This window comes from Euprymna scolopes, chromosome 2 (assembly GCF_053919585.1).
Source record: "Euprymna scolopes isolate OS-2025 chromosome 2, ASM5391958v1, whole genome shotgun sequence".
NCBI classification, from domain to species: Eukaryota; Metazoa; Mollusca; class Cephalopoda; order Sepiida; family Sepiolidae; genus Euprymna; species Euprymna scolopes.
This window is the reverse complement of record NC_136483.1, coordinates 31,309,657-31,329,114: the sequence shown is the minus strand read 5'-3', so window position 1 is coordinate 31,329,114 and position 19,458 is coordinate 31,309,657. Positions and strand designations below refer to the sequence as shown.

Below are 19,458 nucleotides of genomic sequence, written 5' to 3'. Positions count from 1 at the left end.
CTCATTTTAAAACGTGTAATCGGTTCGAAAATCATACAATGTTATCGATATATTTTAAAAAAGACAAATGGCGGCGAAAGTGTACACGGTAAGTTTGGGAAAATGAGTTCAAAATAAAAAATTATACACAATACTGTTAGAAACTTACTCAATATGTGTTACCGGCTGACATATATTCGGTGGGTTACTAACAGTATTTTATATCATTTTTTAAACTCATTTTCCCAAACTTACCGTGTTCAAGTAAGCGCTCGCCGCCATTTATCTTTTTCAAACATATCGATAAACATTGTATGATTTTCGAACCAATTACACGTTTTAAAGCGATTAAAATCACTAAAAACTTTTCTGGATAGGTAGAAGAGTAATATATCTTGCCGTAGATAACATTTATTTGTTACATATTCGTTTTTTGACCATTTTTTTTTCGAATCTATGTGTATAGTAACACCCGATTTGTCTTTAGTTTTGTTTTTAATATAGAGCTAATTCTATACAAGAACAGCTTTTTCTCCATCAAAACATTAAATATAACGGTTCATTCGATAATCAGGAGTTCTGAAATCGAGCCAAGTGGCACATTTTAGAATTCTCTAAAATTTATATTTACGAAACATATCGGCTAGAATAGTGTGAATAATGAACTATGAAATGTATATTCCTTCTTGTAATTCTAGTTTGTGTCAAAAGCTGACCTACTTATATAGAAAAGGAAAAATATATAAACATTATTTTAAAACTGCACCGACAAGCGTGCGTGGCTCGTTGGTCTAGGGGTATGATTCTCGCTTTGGGTGCGAGAGGTCCCGGGTTCAAATCCCGGACGAGCCCATATGTTTTTTTTCTTCTTTATTTACCTAGTGAAGATAGATAACAATGCCCGTGTGTGGGGTGGGAGTAATTTTAAACTAACATTCTATCGCATATTCTTGACACTTTTTCCTTAAATTTATTGTTTGTTGCTGTTTTCAATTATGGTGTCATTACTAATCTTTTTAAAAACTAGAAATTTTTATGTTTAGATATTAAATGTATAAACACACCATATATATATATATATATATATATATATATATATATATATATATATATATATATATATGTGTGTGTGTATGTGTATGAATGAATAAATATAAAAATTCGCCTATATATAAAAATCATAGTTGTTGATTTATTTTTTGTGAGTTATAGATGACTTCGTGGCCGGGTACGAATAATCACCCGACGGGTAGTCATCGTGTCGCTCTGCACTGATTTCCGAAAGGATGAAACATTAGTGTCTGTAGGTATTAAAATTATTATTCTAATATATATATATATATATATATATATATATATATATATATATATATATATATATATATATATATATTGGCAGCAAGCCATTATTAAAGCACGTCTGATTGATTATTTCAGCTTGCATGTTGTATATATATATATATATATATATATATATATATATATATATATACTAGCATGGGTTGTTTGGAGGTGTATGTTAAGCAAAAAAAAATAAAGGCCGTAATTTTTTAAAATTTGACCCCTATTAAGACCCTTTAACATTTATTGTTTTGGCCTCAAAACATGTTATTATTAATTATAATCATGTCAAAGGAACCTATATCTAAAATTTCAAGTGTTTGGATCCAAAATTGTTGGAGGAGTTTGGTAGCGGTCTCAAAGGTCAAATCGTTGAACTTTGATCCCTTAACAGCCAAATTTCTGGCCGAAAACCGATTACGTAGATTTTCCGAAATCTCAGTACCCTGTATATCAAATTTCGAGTCTGTAAACTGAAAATTAACAGAGTTATTGCGAAGGAAAATGTACACAGACGCACAGACAGACACACAGAAACACAGACACGTTCGCTTTTATAGATATATAGATATAGATATATAGTTTGAAGTTGCTATTTTTCAAACGTAGGGTAACCAATGAAATATAACGAGGTTAATACAAGAGTCCTCAATACGGAAGTAGAGCAAGTTACATATTCAATTTGTCTTTACATAAGCAATAATTTGTTGCAACACAGTCATGAGCATGTTTCGGTCTTCTAGTGTTTAGTAACTAGAGACCTCTTTTGAATTCCGCTTTCGTAAATAAACGTTTGTTTCCTGAAGAGGTCTCTAGTTACTAAACACTAGAAGACCGAAACATGCTACTGACTGTGTAGCAATAAATTACTGCTTATGTATTATGTAAAGACAAATTGAATATATATATATATATATAAATATATATATATATATATATATATATATATATATATATAATTCTTGGTTCGTTTAAAGTCGATAAAACCATATTTCTACATTACCAATTTATTGGAAATTTTCAGACAATCCATCTTTAGAGTCGAGGGATGTTTCTATGTTATTAAAATAAATTAACATCGCTACTTATAAAATATTAAATAAAATAAAAAAATTTTCATAAGCCGATAGTGCGAACCTGTTTTGTTGATAGAACTGAACTTCCGTTTCAATTCATTTCATACACCACGATGTGACGAAACGAATTAGATTTCATTTTCTGTTTACTCGATAAGTAAAAAAAAAAACATAATTCATTTGTTTATCTTCCAAATTTTTTAATTTAAATTTTTTTTCTTTATTATATCAGGCAAAAAAAATGCTTGCTTGCTTGCTTTTTGATTCGAAGACGTTTTTGTTTTTATTTTTTTGCTTTTGTTTTTTTTTTTTTTTTCGATATAAGAAAATATGAACTTTTTTATTATTAAAACTATAAATTGTTAGGTGAAAGTACAGTTTTTTTTCGAAGAAAATTTACGTGCTTAAATAATATTTGGTGCTAATGCAGAGAGTGATCCGCGCTATTTTTTAAATCGTATTTCAACGTTTAATTAAAGTTTTATTATATGTTTTTTATTCAATTGTAAGGTTAAAATACAGACTAGGTACAAAACACCCTCCCCTCCCCGTGTTAGGAATGTTTTTTTAAAAATAATGACGTTATTATTTCAGCACGGATCACTCTCTGCATGAGTACCGTACTTTCCCTAACAATTTAATAAACAAAACATGGTATTTATGCAGAGAAAGTACTGTGCTAAAATAATAACAGAAAGCCATTCTTAGCATGGGGAGGGCGTTTTGTAACTATTCTATACTTTCACGTAACAATTTTAATAAACAAAAGATGGTACTTATGCAGAGAAGGTACCGTGCTGAAATAATGTTATTAAGAAAGCCATTCTTAACATGAGAAGGGGAAGGTGTTTTGTAACTATTTTATACTTTCACCTAACAATTTAATAAACAAAAGATGGTACTTATGCAGAGATGTACCGTGCTGAAATAATACCGTTATTTAGAAAGCTATTCTTAACATGGGGAGGGAGTTTTGCATCTATTCTATACTTTCACCTAACAATTTAATATACAAAAATCGATAGTACTTATGCATAGAAAATACCGTGCTGAAATCATGTTATTTAGAAAGACATTCTTAACATGGGGACGGTATTTTGTGACTATTTTGTCCTTTCACCTAGCAATTTAATAAACAAAACATGGTACCTATGCAGAGAAGCTAGCCTGCTGAAATAATGACGTTATTATTTAGAAAGCCATTCTTAACATGGGATTAGGCGTGTTTTGTAACTATTCTGTACTTTCAACTAACAATTTAATAAACAAAAGCTAAACTTAAGCAGACAAGAAACAGTACTGAAGCATTAACATTATTATTTAGAAATCCATTCTTAACATGGGGAGGGAGGATTTTTTCTAACTATTCTGTACTTTCGGTGCTAATGCAGAGAGTGATCCGCGCTATTTTTTATATCATATTTTCACGTTTAATTAAAGTTTTATGATATGTTTTTTTTATTCAATTGTACAGAATAGGTAAAAAAAACCCTCCCCATGTTAAGAATGGCTTTTTAAATAATAACATTATTATTTCAGCACGGACCACTCTCTGCATGAGTACCGATTAATGTTTTGTTTTTTGCTTTTTTTACCGTAGTTTTTTTGGGATTTTTTTTAAAGAAAACCTTTTTTAACAAAAATTGAAAGTACACGTTTTTTCTTTCTTTTTTACAGAAGTTGTTTTATATAAGAAAATATGAATGCTTTTTCTTTATTAAAGAAATTGGGTACTCATGCACTTATTGATCCGTGCTGAAATAATAACGTTGTTATTTAAAAAGCCATTCTTAACATGGGGAGAAGAGGGTGTTTTGTACCTATTCTGTACTTTAACCTTAGAATTGAATAAAAAAAACGGTAAACCTCCACAATTTTCTTTTAAATGTCGACTTTTATGGGTTTCGCATTGAAATTTTGCAGAAATAAGTAGTTATCGAGATATAAAAAGTTGTATAATACATTGTAATCTCTGGCGGCCATCTTTTTACGCGCGCGCACGCGCGTCATAAACAAATCTACGCGCATAACAAAGATGGCCGCCAAAGAATACAGTGCATAATACAACTATTTATATCTCGATAACTACTTATTTCTTCAAAATTTCAATGCGATTTCCGTATTCAGCATAGTCGGAAACCTATAAATGTCGCCATTTAAAATTGTGGAGGTGGACCTAATCTAAAAAAATACCCAAAAAACATAAAACTTTAATTAAGCTTGGAAATACGATTAAAAAAAAAATAGCGCGGATCAGTAAGTGCATTAGTACCCATTAATCGACTAACGTGACCTTATTGCCAAATAAGTTCTGGCTACAATGTTGAACGCGCCATTCAAGTTTTTTTTTTCAAGTTAAATTCAACTTTCACAATATCTTTATTTTTTTATAATTTCACGATATCTTTTTTAATAATAAATTGTTAGTTGAAAGCACAGAATAGTTACAAAACACCATCCCCTCTCTATGGTAAGAATGGCTGAAAAAATATTAGGTACTCATGCAGAGAGTGATCCGTCCTGAAATAATAACATTATTATTTTAAAAAAAGCCATTCTTAACATGGGGAGGGGAAGGGGGTTTGTACCTATTCTGTACAATTTTACAATTGAATAAAAAACATATCATAAAACTTTAAACTGGGAAATACGATTTAAAAATATAGCGCGGATCAGTAAGTTCATTAGCACCAGAAATTGTTAGGTGAAATACAGAAGAGTTTCTACCAAGAAAACCGTTATTTTTTTAGCCATTATTACTAAGGGTAGGGGATGGTGTTTTGTCACTATTTTGCGCTTTCAACGAACAATTTATTAAAAAACAAAAGGTAAATTTTCACATTAGGTCCACCTCCACAAATTTAACATGGGTAGGTTGGGGGTGTTTATTCCGAAAGCCATTCTTCACATGGGGAGAATGGTGGTATTTATTCAAAAGCCGTTTTAACAGACGAAAGACAGGTAAAAGGTTAAAACACGTGGTTAGGCATGGGTGTTGTTTATTCCGAAAGCCATTCTTAATAAGGTGAGGTTGGGAGTGTTTATTCATGGCCGCCAGTGAATTATAGTGCATAGTACAGGTTTATATATCGAAAACTACTTGCCTCTGCAAATTTTAAATGAGATATTCTTGTTCAGCATAGTCAAAAATTGTGGAGGTGGACCTAATGTAAAAAAAATACCCTCCCCCAAAAAAGATATCGTGAAATTTAAATTTAAGCGTGGTACCAAAAATAAAATTAGACAGAAAAATACCCCCTTTGGGTTTTTACTTGCACAAAGACTTGAAAAAGTTGTGAGCAAAAACAAATATATAACAAGTAAATATTTTCAAAGGCAAGATAAGTTACTTTTTTTTACCTAATTGGATAATTTTTAGTGTTTTTATTGGGTTTGTACTACTGTACATATAGATTCGAAAAAGTTGTCAAAAAATAAATGTATAACAAATATTATCAAAGGCAAGATATGTTACTTTATTACCAAAATGGATATTTTTTTTGTTTTTTTTTTAATGTAAAATGTTTATTCGGCTCGAAAAACACAGCATTTACTGCTATATTTGAAAATTACAAATGGTGGCAGACTGTGTTAAACACGTTTAGTTTGGGAAAATGAGTTAAAACTAAAAACTATACAAAATACTGGTAAAAACTACCGAATACATGTCTGCCTAGGTCACGGTAACATATATTAAGTGAGTTCCTGACAGTATTTTGTATAATTGTTTTAGTTTTAACTTATTTTTCCAAACTTACGCGTTCAACACTGTCTGCCGCCATTTATATTTTTCAAATATACAGATAAACACTAGATGTTTTCAAACCGATTAGCATTTTACACTAAATAAAAGCACTAAAATCTTATCCAGTTAGGTAGAAAAGTAACTTATCTTGCCTGTGATAACATTTATTTGTTATATTTATTTTTCAACAACTTTTTCGTTTCTGTGTTTAGTAATACAAACCCGTTTTATTTACTGTAACGTTTAGTTGGCTTGAAAAACAGTGTTTATCAGTGTATTTGAAAAATACAAATTGTGGCGGACACTGTTGATAATGTTAAGTTTGAGAAAATTATTTAAAACTAAAAAACTATACAAAATCCTGTCAGAAACCCACCGAATATGTCAGCCTATGTCACAATAACATATAATCAGTAGGTGTCTGACACTGTTTTGTATAGTTTTTAACTGATTTTCCCAAACTTAACGTATTCAACAGAGTCCGCGACCATTCGTCTTTTTCAAATACATCGATAAACACTGAGTTTTTTTAGCCGATTAAACATTTTACATTAAATAAAAACACTAAAAAATTATCCAGTTAGGTAGAAATGTAATTTACCTTAACTTTGCTTTCATTTATTCGTTTTTGGACAACTTTTTCGAAACTGTGTATAGTAACCCCCCCCCTGATCACCCAAATATTAATTAAAAACTCACATTTTTTAATAGAATTTTAAAAAACTCTATTTAGCGTTTCATCGTTTTAGCAACTTTCGGCTTAATCCACTGAGTGTTGGTCGAGCCCAAGCCATGATTGACGGTAACTTATGAGGATCCGGATCCAATTCTGCAAGAGTATCATTGTTTTTTCATTTTCGTCTCTTTTTTTTTTTTACTTTTTGGAGTGGATTGCTGTACTACAAATATAAGAAACATGCATTTTCTCTTTTTATTAGAATTTTCCATTACACCAAATTGAGCCACAGCAACGCGTGGCAGGGTACAGCAAGTATATATATATATATATATATATATATATATATATATATATATATATATATACCACCTTTTTTAACAATTTTATAAGTTCCAAATCTCAGCGACTATTCATCAGAATTTAACAAATGAAGGCTCGTTGGAAAGGTAATGATCTGAATTGTGTAGTAGGTTATGTGACATTTGTCCTTTAGGTCGCACATTAAGGGGATCATCTATCATCAAGAACCTATTGTTGGCATTTTTACAGACATAAAATGATTCAGTCATAGTCATTTGTTTTCCTAGTTTTGCTCATGAATTACAAAATATCTGATATTTCCCCCAAACCTCTTACCTTGATGGAAGTGAAGCTAAAAATTGCTACTGTGTTTCCAAATGATCTGAAATAACAGCAGGGGAGACTTGTTTTCAAATATTTCACATATGTTATATCTCTACTATTTAGTTTTCATGTATAAAGTACATTTTACAGTATATAAAATTGTTTGATACTGTAGATATTCATGATCGTACTTTCTTTTCAAAAAAGGGGAAATATAACATATGAGAAATATTTGGATACGCGAAAGTACTTCCTTTAAACTCCTCAGCCTAATGTTTACAAGGGACATGAACTGGTATAGATACATTGAGAGCATTACCAAGGCTGCTGCGGAGAAAGTGGACTCTCTCTACCGTGCTAGAAAACTACTGTCGCCTGAAAGTATCCTGTACCTCTATAAGGCTACCATTCACCCATCTATGGAGTACTGTGGTCACATTTGGGCTGGTGCATCGGCTACTTGTCTCTCACTTCATGAGAGGATTCAAAAGAGTCGCCAACCTGATAGGTCTTGAACTGTCATCTAGACTTCAGCCTCTGTCTCATCGACGAAATCTTGCACCCCTCTACTTGTTCTACAAGTACTTTAATGACGAATGCTCTTACGAACTACAAGCACTTGGAACCCCTCGACGTGAACACTCCCTACAAACCCGACAATCAGCGAAGTCCTACCCCTTCACAGTAGAGATTCTTAGGTGTAAGAAAGCCTTCTACTCCTATACTTTCTTCCGCAGAACTGCTAGACTTTGGAACTCACTTCAGGGATTCTGTTTTCCCAACTGTACTGACATGCAGAAGTTCAAATGTAATGTGAACAGACATCTTGCCACTCATCTCCCTTCATAATACCCCTGCAACTTATGTTCCCGACAGTAGCCCCGTACTTCAAAGTTGCACTGTGCCTTGTTTGGGGTTAAAATTTTGAATAATTTTTTTTTTTTTTAATGTCTCCCTTTGCTGTTATTTCAGATAATTTGAAAGCATAACAGCAAGTTTTAGTCTCTCTCCACCAAGGCCAGAGGTTTGGGGAATATATATATATATATATATATATATATATATATATATATATATATATATATATATATATATATATATATATATATAATTGCACAAGTAAACTTACTTTTAATGGATAAGTTTTAATAAATCACTTTCTATAAATATTGAATTAAATAAATTAATATATAATTCAGTTCCTACGACTTTACCATATCTAATACTTGAATACTGGATGTAATTTTTTCCTCGAAAATTATGAAGTAAGTGTTTTGGGAACAAAAAGATAAGAATTCTATCCATTTATTCAACTTATTAATTCAAATTTACATAAAAAGTACTCATTCCCAAGCGGGGAATCGAACCTCGGCTGTCGAGGTGAGAGCGCGGAATCCTAGCCACTAGACTACTTGGGAATCTTTTAGTCTTGTCAATCAATAAAGTATATAAATTATTATTTACCATCCCCTTTAACGTGGTGTCGTCGGCAAATATACCCATCACAGAGACAATTTTATCAGGTAAGTCATTTATGAATATCAGAAATAATAATGGCCCAAGGATCGATCCCTGAGGTACACTCGCATTTACATCAAATTTTTTGGACGTTCACGCATCGAGGACAACCTGGATTTTTCTCTCATTTAAGAAGGATCTAATTATGCTAAGCATTCGTCCAGTAATACCATAGGATTTTATTTTCATCAGAACCACCATCGTGACATAACCTATCAAAAGCCTTAGATATATCTAGGACTACTGCCCTCCCCTGCCTTATTAAATGCTTGGTATAAACATTCAGAGATTACAGTTAGAATATCTGCAATAGAACGGGCTTGCCTAAATCCATATTGGTGGTCTGACAAAAGTTTAGCAGCTGTAAGGTGGTAGACTAGAGCTTGATTAATTAAGGACTCAAATATTTTGGCATAAAAAGGGAGGAGGCTAATTGGGCGATGGGTATTATACTAGTGCAGCTGCCATTACTCAAAGGCAGCATGCATTTCGCAAACCTAACCGACATAAGTCGACATAAGTCGACATAAGTACAAATAGACAAAAGTATATAAAAGCTATGAATAATATTAAGAGTAAAATAGCTGCAGCCAAGAGAAGAGATACCGAAATCACCAGCAAACGCATTGAGTCGCAGAAATTAGGAACTCACCATTTCTGCAAAATTCATATTAGTGTAAAAATTGGACAATCAAAAATTCTCCCTTTATCTAACAACCGTGCAGTTGTTTGCACGGCAACTGAGAAGGCTAACTTTCTTGTCCGGCGGTTTGCGCACAATTCTACTTTAGACCCAACAAAATACTCCCTCCCAAATTTCTCTTTGCGGACAGAAGCCACATACGATAATTTGAAAATCACCCCTTTCTCATATTTGTGAGAACATAAAAAACTAAGACACTTCGAATGCGTGTGGACCTGACCTCATCTCTGTTATACTATTAAAAAAGGCTCCGCTGAGGTTGACCCAATTCTCTCCAAACTCTTCAACAAATGCCTTATTGAATATTGCTTTCCAGACTGCTTGTAAATTGCTTCTGTGGTACCAGTTCTCAAGAATTCTGATTAAAGAACTGACCCACTCAGTTATCGCCCCATTAGCATCATCGCCTTTTTCGCCAAAATCTTTGAGTCTTTAATCAATCAAGCACAAATTCACCACCTCATAGATACTGAATTTCTTTCTGACCGAGAGTATAGATATAGGCAAGCTCGTTCTATTGCAGATATCCTAACTGTAATCCCCTAACCTATATACCACACACTGGATAAAGCAGGAAAGGATAGGACAGTAGCCCTAGATATTACTAATGCCTTTGATAGGGTCTGACACGACTGACACGACATGGTCTGATGGGACTTCTCTTGAAAATTAAATCATATGATATTATTAGACGAATACTTAATATAATCAAATCCTTCTTAGACAAGAGAAAAATTCAGATTGTTTCGATCGTCGTAAATCAGAACAAAATGAGATAAATATGGGTGTGGCACATGGGTCAATACTTGGACTCTTAATGTTCTTATTCAATTTCAAGAAACCTTCTACACCACTGATTGCTATGACTTATCATACGTTACTCGAAACCACTTCGTTCAAACTCATCGGCTTAACATTCACAGTAAACATGAGTTGGAACAAATACATTGACGAAATTGTCATGATTGCTGCGAAGAAGGCGACATCTCTTTACTGTGCTAGAAAGTTGCTAATACCTGAGAGTATTCTCTATCTCAACAATGACATAATTCGCTGATGCATTGAGTACTCCGGCCACCTCTGGGTTGGTGAATCTGCCATTAGTCTCTCGCGCTTAGACAGAGTTCAAAACAGAGTCTCTTACCTAATAAGTCATGCACTATCAACCAAAGTGCAACACTTATTCAATCGCCGTTTTATTCCGGTGCCTGTTTTACTAAGATTTTAATGGAATGTGCTCAGACGAATTCAAGACACTTGTACTCCTTTGACGTAAATATCCCGACTAACTCATTAAGCAGCAAAAGCCTAACTTCTACACTTAAGAAATCACTAGTTGCCGGAATGCCTTCTACTCAAATAGCTTCTTATCCCGAACTTCTAGACTTGAATTTCTTTCCCTGACTGTACTAACTTGCAGAAATATAAGTGTTCTCGTAGATTTTATCCCAAAGTGTAGCCTGTAGATTTGATCACAAATAGTAGCCCCTTACGTTTAAATAATATATATATATATATATATATATATATATATATATATATATATATATATATATATATATATATCCGTTACTTTAAATTAAAAAAAAAAAAGTTTTTTTGTATGTATATAAAAGTTGAACTTCTCTTCTCTAAGATCTGACGTTTCTTCTGGAAACGTTATTTTACTGTGAACATTTATAATTCTATTTTCTTATGCATTACCAATGGACCTATTCCGAATTTTTCCTGTTCTGGATTTTACCATTCTTCTCATTAGATTTTTATCCTTTTTCTCATTTTTTCGCGTTTCTTGCTTTCTTAATCTCATAAATTGTCACTAACTGTTGAATAACTGTTTTTATGTAAGTATGATTAATTTAATATTGTTTGTTTCCTTCAATGCATTAACCTGCAAAATTTGTTGTATATTTTGCAAACCTCTTCCCTCTGATGAGAAGAATTGCATTCTTCGAAACTCCATGGAATAAAGCTTTTCTTGTATATTTGAACTCCTTGTCGGATGATTAAAATTGTATATACCTTCCTTACATGTTTATAATGTGTTCTTGAAAATTTGAATAAATTTTCAATAACAAGATTTTTAATTTATATATATATATATATATATATATATATATATATATATATATATATAGTAGAAATGGTAATTAATAAAAGATGAAGAAAGTGCTCAATACTGTTGTAGAGCAAATATGCGTTTTATTTTTTATTACCGTATCTTTCTGTTAAGTTACATTATTGTTACAGCTACCCGGCCGTTTTTATTTTGTTTTTTTTTTTTTGCCGTCCGTAGCTTCCTGAGACTTTTACAGAAACGTCTGACGAAGCCACGGACGGCAAAAAAACAGCCGGGTAGCTGAAACAATAATGTAACTTAACAGAAAGATACGGTAATAAAAAAATAAAACGTACATATAAATATATATACATATATTTAATTCATATTATATGTGCGTGCGTGTGCGTGTGTATGTGTGATTGAACGATCCTAATATTTTTCCTGATTCCGATACAATTAACGATTCCGTATTTAATTTCCGATTCCAATACAATTACCAATTCCGATTCTTTATAGATCTCTTTATATTTAAATATAGAAGTGTTATTTTTCCAATTACCATCAAAACACATGCTAAATATGCATATCATAATAAGATATCAAACGTAAAAATACTCTTGTATGGGGGTAATCTATTGATTTTGCTTTACTGGTTGTTTAAAAATCAATAAATATTTATTATTTTATTATTACTACCAGCAGTAAAAAATGTTGACTTAAACAAAGTTGAATAAAAAATACAATCGTTTTTGGCACCGGAAAATGTTTTGCCGATTCCGATATCCACAAAAGTTCCAGTGTTTCCGATTCCTGATTTCGATTCCGATTAATCGTCCTAACACTAATATTATATATATATATATATATATATATATATATATATATATATATATATATATATATATATATATACGGCAATTAAGCTACAAAGAATATTCCGCGTTTCATCCACATTAGGATTCATAAGGCTTATGCATAAGCCTGATGAATCCTAGCGTGGATTGCCATATATATTTTATAACTTACTACCTAACTCTGCCTACGTATTGAGCACTGTTGAAGTAAATACTTAAAGCTTACGCATAAATTTATACTTTCGTATATTAATTTATGCGACTAAATCAACTAAACATATATATATATATATATATATATATATATATATATATATATATATATTATGGAGTTATGAAAATGTATGAGTCTAATTTATTTAGAATATGCGCTGTATTCGCGTTTTCAGGAAGAAAATAAAAATCTCGTCAATAGTCTTCTCTTCTTTTCTTCTCTTCTCGTTTTCCTTCTCTTCTCTATCTATCTTCTATCTATCTATTCTATTCTATTCTATTCTATTCTATCTATCTATCTATCTATCTATCTATCTTCTCTTCTATCTATCTTCTATCTATTCTTCTCTTCTTCTCTATCTTCTTCTTCTTCTTCTATCTATCTATCTATCTTTTCGTCTCTATATCTTCTCTTCTCTTATCTCTTTTTTCTATCTATCTTCTATTTTCTATCTATCTATCTTCTTCTATTCTATTCTTCTATATAAATAAAATGAACTCATTTTTTCTCCTGTGGGTTTGACCTTAATAGGATTAAAAATCAGGAGATTTCATGCAGATGTGATATGCACAAACTGCGGCACATTATCTGAGGTGTGCTATAGGCCTATTACCTCTACTCTTGCTCGATAATCGTCTATTCCTATATTTGTTCTGGTGAGAGTTCACTGCCAAAATTAGTTAGATTTAATGGAAGTTGTAAAATCTTTTCTCTTTATTAAATTCCTCCTTTTCCTGCTCCCCATTTACACCGCTGCTTCATCGTTCACGAGGAACGTTTTCGGACGCCCACCGTTTACGGGTTTATTAGTTGCTTACAAAAACTGAACTGCTTCCTATTGGGAAAAACGCACCACTCTTACATATACGTTGTTTACATTTATACGCTAGGAAAGATAAACATTACTTACACGTTTTACACATTTTTACACTAATACAAACAATTTGCAAACAGATGTTTTCCATTTTATTTTTATTTATTTATTTAGTTTTTTGGAACCATATATTACATCATTTCCGTTATATTTTGTTTTCGTTCCGTTATATTTTTCTGTTGACATTTTTCCGATCTTACTGGAATGTTTGACACCGTTATATTTATATATTTATTTCCGATTCATTTGATTTCGTTCAATTCGACTTTTCTTTTTTATGTTTACGTTTATGCGAAGTTTATGGTAAGTTTGACATCGTTATTTTCTTTTTATTTTCCGGTCAAAATAATTATACCATCGTAATTATCACATTTCGTAATCTAAAATATCAAGTTTAAACCTAAACCAAGCTTAGCTTTACGTTGTTCACATTTTTAAACTAAGACAATTATATTGCTTACTTTTACGTTGTTCGCAGTTTTACACTAACAACTATACATATATACACACAGATTCTTTCTATTTATTTTTTTTTAAACCATAGATTAAATCATTTCCGTTTTATTTCGTTTCGTTCCCTCAGATTTTATTTTTTCTGTTTACATTTATTCGATCTTTCTGGAAAGTTTGACATCGTTAGTTTTTTTTTCATTTTTTTTTCTTTTTTTCGTACCATTTACTAATTCATTTCCGTTTTATTTCGTTTCGTTACGTTCGATTTTTCCGTCTTCTCTTTACATTTTTCCGAGCGTTATGGAAAGTTTGACATCGCTATTTTCTTTTCTTTTTTTTTTGGGGGGGGGGTGTCACAGTTTCCAAGTTTAACATTGGTATTTTTTTGGGGGGGGGGTGCATACAGTTAAACATTTATTTTCCGGTGAAAATTATTATACCATCGTGATTATCGCATTTAAGAAATGTCAAATGTCAAATTTTCACGAACATCGATTTGGAACAAATCAAACTATGACTGATTTCATATATTTACCGACGAAGATCATAATTACTCGATTTCTAAATGTAAACAATGCATACGAAATGTGAATGGATTTGCTGACTTTCTTCTGTTAATATAAGGAGGCTATGCTGAAAAAAACATTTGAAAACATTGTTATTTACAATTCTACTCTTAATATTTCCAGGTGATCTTTTTTATATCAAAGGTCATTATCAGATTGTAACTACTTAATGCTCAAAATAGCAACTACTTAATGCTCGAAATACCAAATACTACATAGCCATTAAAAATTCCTCTCTACTACAAATATATTCAAAATCCAGTTAGATTTTCTCATTGTTTATACGGTCCCGAGCAACGCCGGGTAGCCCCCTAGTATAAAAATAAAGTATTCTGTTTTTGGAAGAAATCTTAACGTGAAAGGAACAGATACTAGAAATTCTAAAAAAGTCAGGCTAGTACTCGACTAAGAGGATTACACAGGAAATTTTGCTTGTATAAATTATTATTGAATTGAAAATAAGTCATGTCAGTTATTAGTCTAATGCTTTTTATAAAAGTGTTGGGAAGAAAAGGTAGATTAATGTTGAATTATTAGATGTTTATTAAAGATTTTGTAAGTGGGACCTTAGTGTATAGTGATGTTACATCTATTCTGTGAATAGTTTTATTTATAATTAAAGCATTAATAAACATTCATGTGCAAAAAAGAAACTTGTCATAACTTAGATGTGACATAACTATATCTTTATACTTTTGTAAACTTAATTTTAACTAAATCCAAAAATTCGAAACGTTAGAATGCAGAGGTAAACTCCCCACTTTTCCTGCACAAAACATGGCCACTTTTACTCCTGAGAAAGGCCGAATGTTACATCGACCAAAACGTTGGGCAGATGATACTCAAGATACTTGTCCTACTAATCCAAATGATACAAACTTTCATACCTCATTCCAAAAATTCAGAACTGTAAGATATAAACGTTAACACTTCGAAGGTTATTGCTCACGATGGTATCATACACGCTTCCAGAGTGCAATTTATAGTTTACAGAAATGGTCAGAGTCTGTGTTTCCCTTTTATGTTTTATTTTTACTTGTGGGCTAGTGGACTCCTGGGCAGTTGCCAATGCGTAAGAGATAACGACACGATTAGAACCAGATAGAAAAACGGGGGAGAAGAAATCCACAGCATACAAACGCTGTGGTTGGCGATGAACGCACGCATTGAGTCGTTCGGTAGAGATTCCAATGACAAGGAATGTTGGAGCTGAGAGACAGGACTTCGCGTGCACTTTAGGTAAATATTTAGTCGGGTTTGCTGTCACTAATAAATAAAAAAAAACACTTTGATAAGATCTGATTATCACAGTTATTCATGCGTAGGCGTACAGCGTAGGTGGTATGACAATTTGTGCAGAAAGATCAAATTGTATCAATCTCTGTTCAAACATCAAACATCGTTAAGAGTGTTGAGTTTTAACCGGGATTGGGGTCACGACAATATACGTTCAATCCTAAATTGGCGCTTAACGACCTCTACAGACTTCCTTAAATGTACCTATTTACTATGCCTCCCCACGGGACAGAGTTAGACACCAGGGTCGTTTTTTAACGTGGAGAAAAGGTACAAAAATAAAAATTCTCTCAGTCGTGAAGAATTTCTCCTCCACCGAAAGAGAACAAGAAAATGAAGTGCAGCATCTGAAGAACAGATGGTATTTATTTGCTCCCCCACAGAGCAAATTAGGCACAAGGCCGATTTTTAATGTGAGGAGTGAAGGGGAAATGGGGACCAACTCCCCGGGGAGTAGGGGAGCTGGATAGTGACAATTGGTATGAAGGGTTGCCCCTACATTGACCAAGGTCTTATATGTGGGGTCGCCCCCACATATGGTCTTTGCTTGCAGTATCTGTCGGAACAGATGGTGTTTATTTGCTCCCCCACCGAGCAAATTAGGCACAAGGCCGATTTTTAATGTGAGGAGTGAAGGGAGGGGGAAGGGGAAAAGGGGACCAGCTCCCGAGAGGTGGGAAATGGGAGCTGGTTAATGGTCAGGCATGTGGGGTTGCCCCCACATCTGGTCCTTGCTAGTCATAGCTAGTCATAGCTTGCAGCATTTGCCGGAACAGATGGTGTTTATTTGCTCCCCCACTGAGCAAATTAGGCACAAGGCCGTTTTTAATGTGAGGTAAAAACCAGCTCCCCTAAAAGGGGTCACTCTGGTTACCAAAAATAATAATTGTCCCAGTATAGAGGGTTTCCCCTCCATTGACTGGTACAAATTATCTTAAGTGCAGCATCTGCCGGAACAGATACTACACTTTCATCTTGACCAAAAGGCCAAGTATATATAGACTTCCTTAAATGTAACGGACAATCATGTTTTGTTTTTTTTAAATATATCTTTTTATCAAATAAGCGTCTTTATAAATCAAAACTTAAGCTTTTTCAGTTGAATTATATCATAGAACAATATAGTAAGGAAATCATTTTATGCTTTTTAAAAAAGTTCCCCTGGCTAATATGAACACTTCAGTTGACGAGGTTAGTGTGTCTATATTAAAACAGTAACACAATAGCGATTTCAGTTGAAAACGATTCATTGTATATGAATCATTGAATACAAGTTGCTATTTTGTACACAGCTTTAAGCACTTGACGTTAAAGTCAAATAGACACTTAATACAATACCACATTTACTATTCATACAAATGTGCTTCGCTGAAATTGATAATTAAATTAATAATAAACAAATATTAACGATTCATTGTTTAATCGAATAATAAAGTCAAATAAATAATTCAATAAATGTAAGGGTTGTTTGCTTGCTCAATGGATGTCATCGCAACCAATAGAATCAGCTTTGTCGACTTTGTCGTTATATATACTATTCATTTGAAAGCGATAGTGGCTAAGTGGTTAACGACACAAACTGGCAACCTGTGGGTACACAGTTCGAATCCAGATCGTTTCTCAGAAATACTTTCACTTTCGATGTTACTAAGGTTCACGTGATTTCTCCTATAACTACACAATGTCTTTCTAGAAAGAATTCCAACTATAAAGATAGCAGGGAAACGAATGCCAACATTAAAATAATTTGATTCATACGAAAAAAAAAAATACGTGTGAAATATGCTTCTCCGTTTTGCATGTACACTTTAACGTATGAAACAACATTCGAAATAAATATTTCTCGTAAACATTAAATAATTCAATGAAAGAGCTCATATTTTGTGAAATCAACTCACTTACAAAAAGTATTAATACAAGGATAAGTAAAGGTTGGATAGAAAAGGCAAAATAAAAGACACATTCCCAAGCGGGGAATCGAACCCCGGCCGCCGCGGTGAGAGCGCGGAATCCTAACCACTAGACCACTTGGGAATCTGACGTTTAGGCTTTCTAAAGGACTATATTAATCATCATTTACCATCCGTCACTTGATCTGATCAGTTACTGACTGCTACTGAACTGCTGACTTTTTTCTTTTGCTCACAACTGAGTCATTTTTCTTAAAATGCTGACTCCATATAAATAATCTGTGTAGACGTATTTTTTATGCATTGTTCAATGCAGGAAATATTACAAGAAACAGAAATAAAACAGTTTCTTGGATATTTTGTGTCTGTGAGATGGGTAAATGTTTCACCAAAATTGACCCAACTAAATCAGGTTAGATAAAAAAAAAATTGTGAGTATGCATTAATTCCCAACTGAGTTCTTGTCGCCATCTACAGCCTAATACCGTTGGGAAAGATATGAATCTGCCACACCGTTCTCCCTCTCATTAACGTTTACACTCATTCTAACAAAACGAAATTGACGATCTTTTAATACACATTTTTTGCAGCAGATATAAATACAATTTCGTCACTCGACCAAAAATCAGATCTCATTAAAGCGTATCTATCAGCAGCAGTTGACCCGGCTGTATAAAATGGCTGCTTTTTGTTTCTTAGAACGCCTACGTAGCTCCATCTCTCGGTTCTTCACATGACAGGATGACGTCTCCGCCAGCGGCACTTACCACAGGAATCCATTATTCACCTCAAAGACAAAGGTCAAGTGGTCCTTCAGTCATTGATAAATGGATCGTTAGGATTCATCAGGCTTATGCATAAGCCTGATGAATCCTAGCGTGGATTGCCATATATATTTTATAATTTACTACCTAACTCTGCCTACGTATTGAGCACTGTTGAAGTAAATACTTAAAGCTTACGCATAAATTTATACTTTCGTATATTAATTTATGCGACTAAATTAACTAAACATATATATATATATATATATATATATATATATATATATATATATATATATATATATTATGGAGTTATGAAAATGTATGAGTCTAATTTATTTAGAATATGCCCTGTATTCGCGTTTTCAGGAAGAAAATAAAAATCTCGTCAATAGTCTTCTCTTCTTTTCTTCTCTTCTCTTTTTTCTTCTCTTCTCTATCTATCTTCTATCTATCTATTCTATTCTATCTATGTATCTATCTATCTATCTATCTATCTATCTATCTATCTTCTATCTATTCTTCTCTTCACTATCTATCTTCTATCTATCTTCTTCTCTTCTTCTTCTACGTCTTCTGTCTTCTTCTATTCTATCTTTTATCTTCTATCTTCTATGTATCTATCTTCTTCTATCCTTCTTCGATTCTATCTTCTATCTATCTTCTATCTATTCTTCTATCTTCTATCTATCTTCTATTTTTTCTTCTATCTATCTATCTTCTATTCTTTCCTCTTCTATTCTATTATATTCTATCCATCTTCTTCTATCTATCTATCTTCTCTTTCTCTCTATATATAT

General features: G+C 32.6%; 2 non-coding genes across 2 annotated transcripts; one reads left to right on the top strand and one right to left on the bottom strand.

The window, feature by feature from the left end:
• Positions 1-759: 759 nt before the first annotated feature.
• Positions 760-831, top strand: Trnap-ugg (transfer RNA proline (anticodon UGG)). Its single transcript has one exon. It is a non-coding gene; the product is annotated as a tRNA-Pro (tRNA).
• Positions 832-17,946: 17,115 nt separating this feature from the next.
• Positions 17,947-18,018, bottom strand: Trnae-cuc (transfer RNA glutamic acid (anticodon CUC)). The gene has a single exon. It is a non-coding gene; the product is annotated as a tRNA-Glu (tRNA).
• Positions 18,019-19,458: the final 1,440 nt, after the last annotated feature.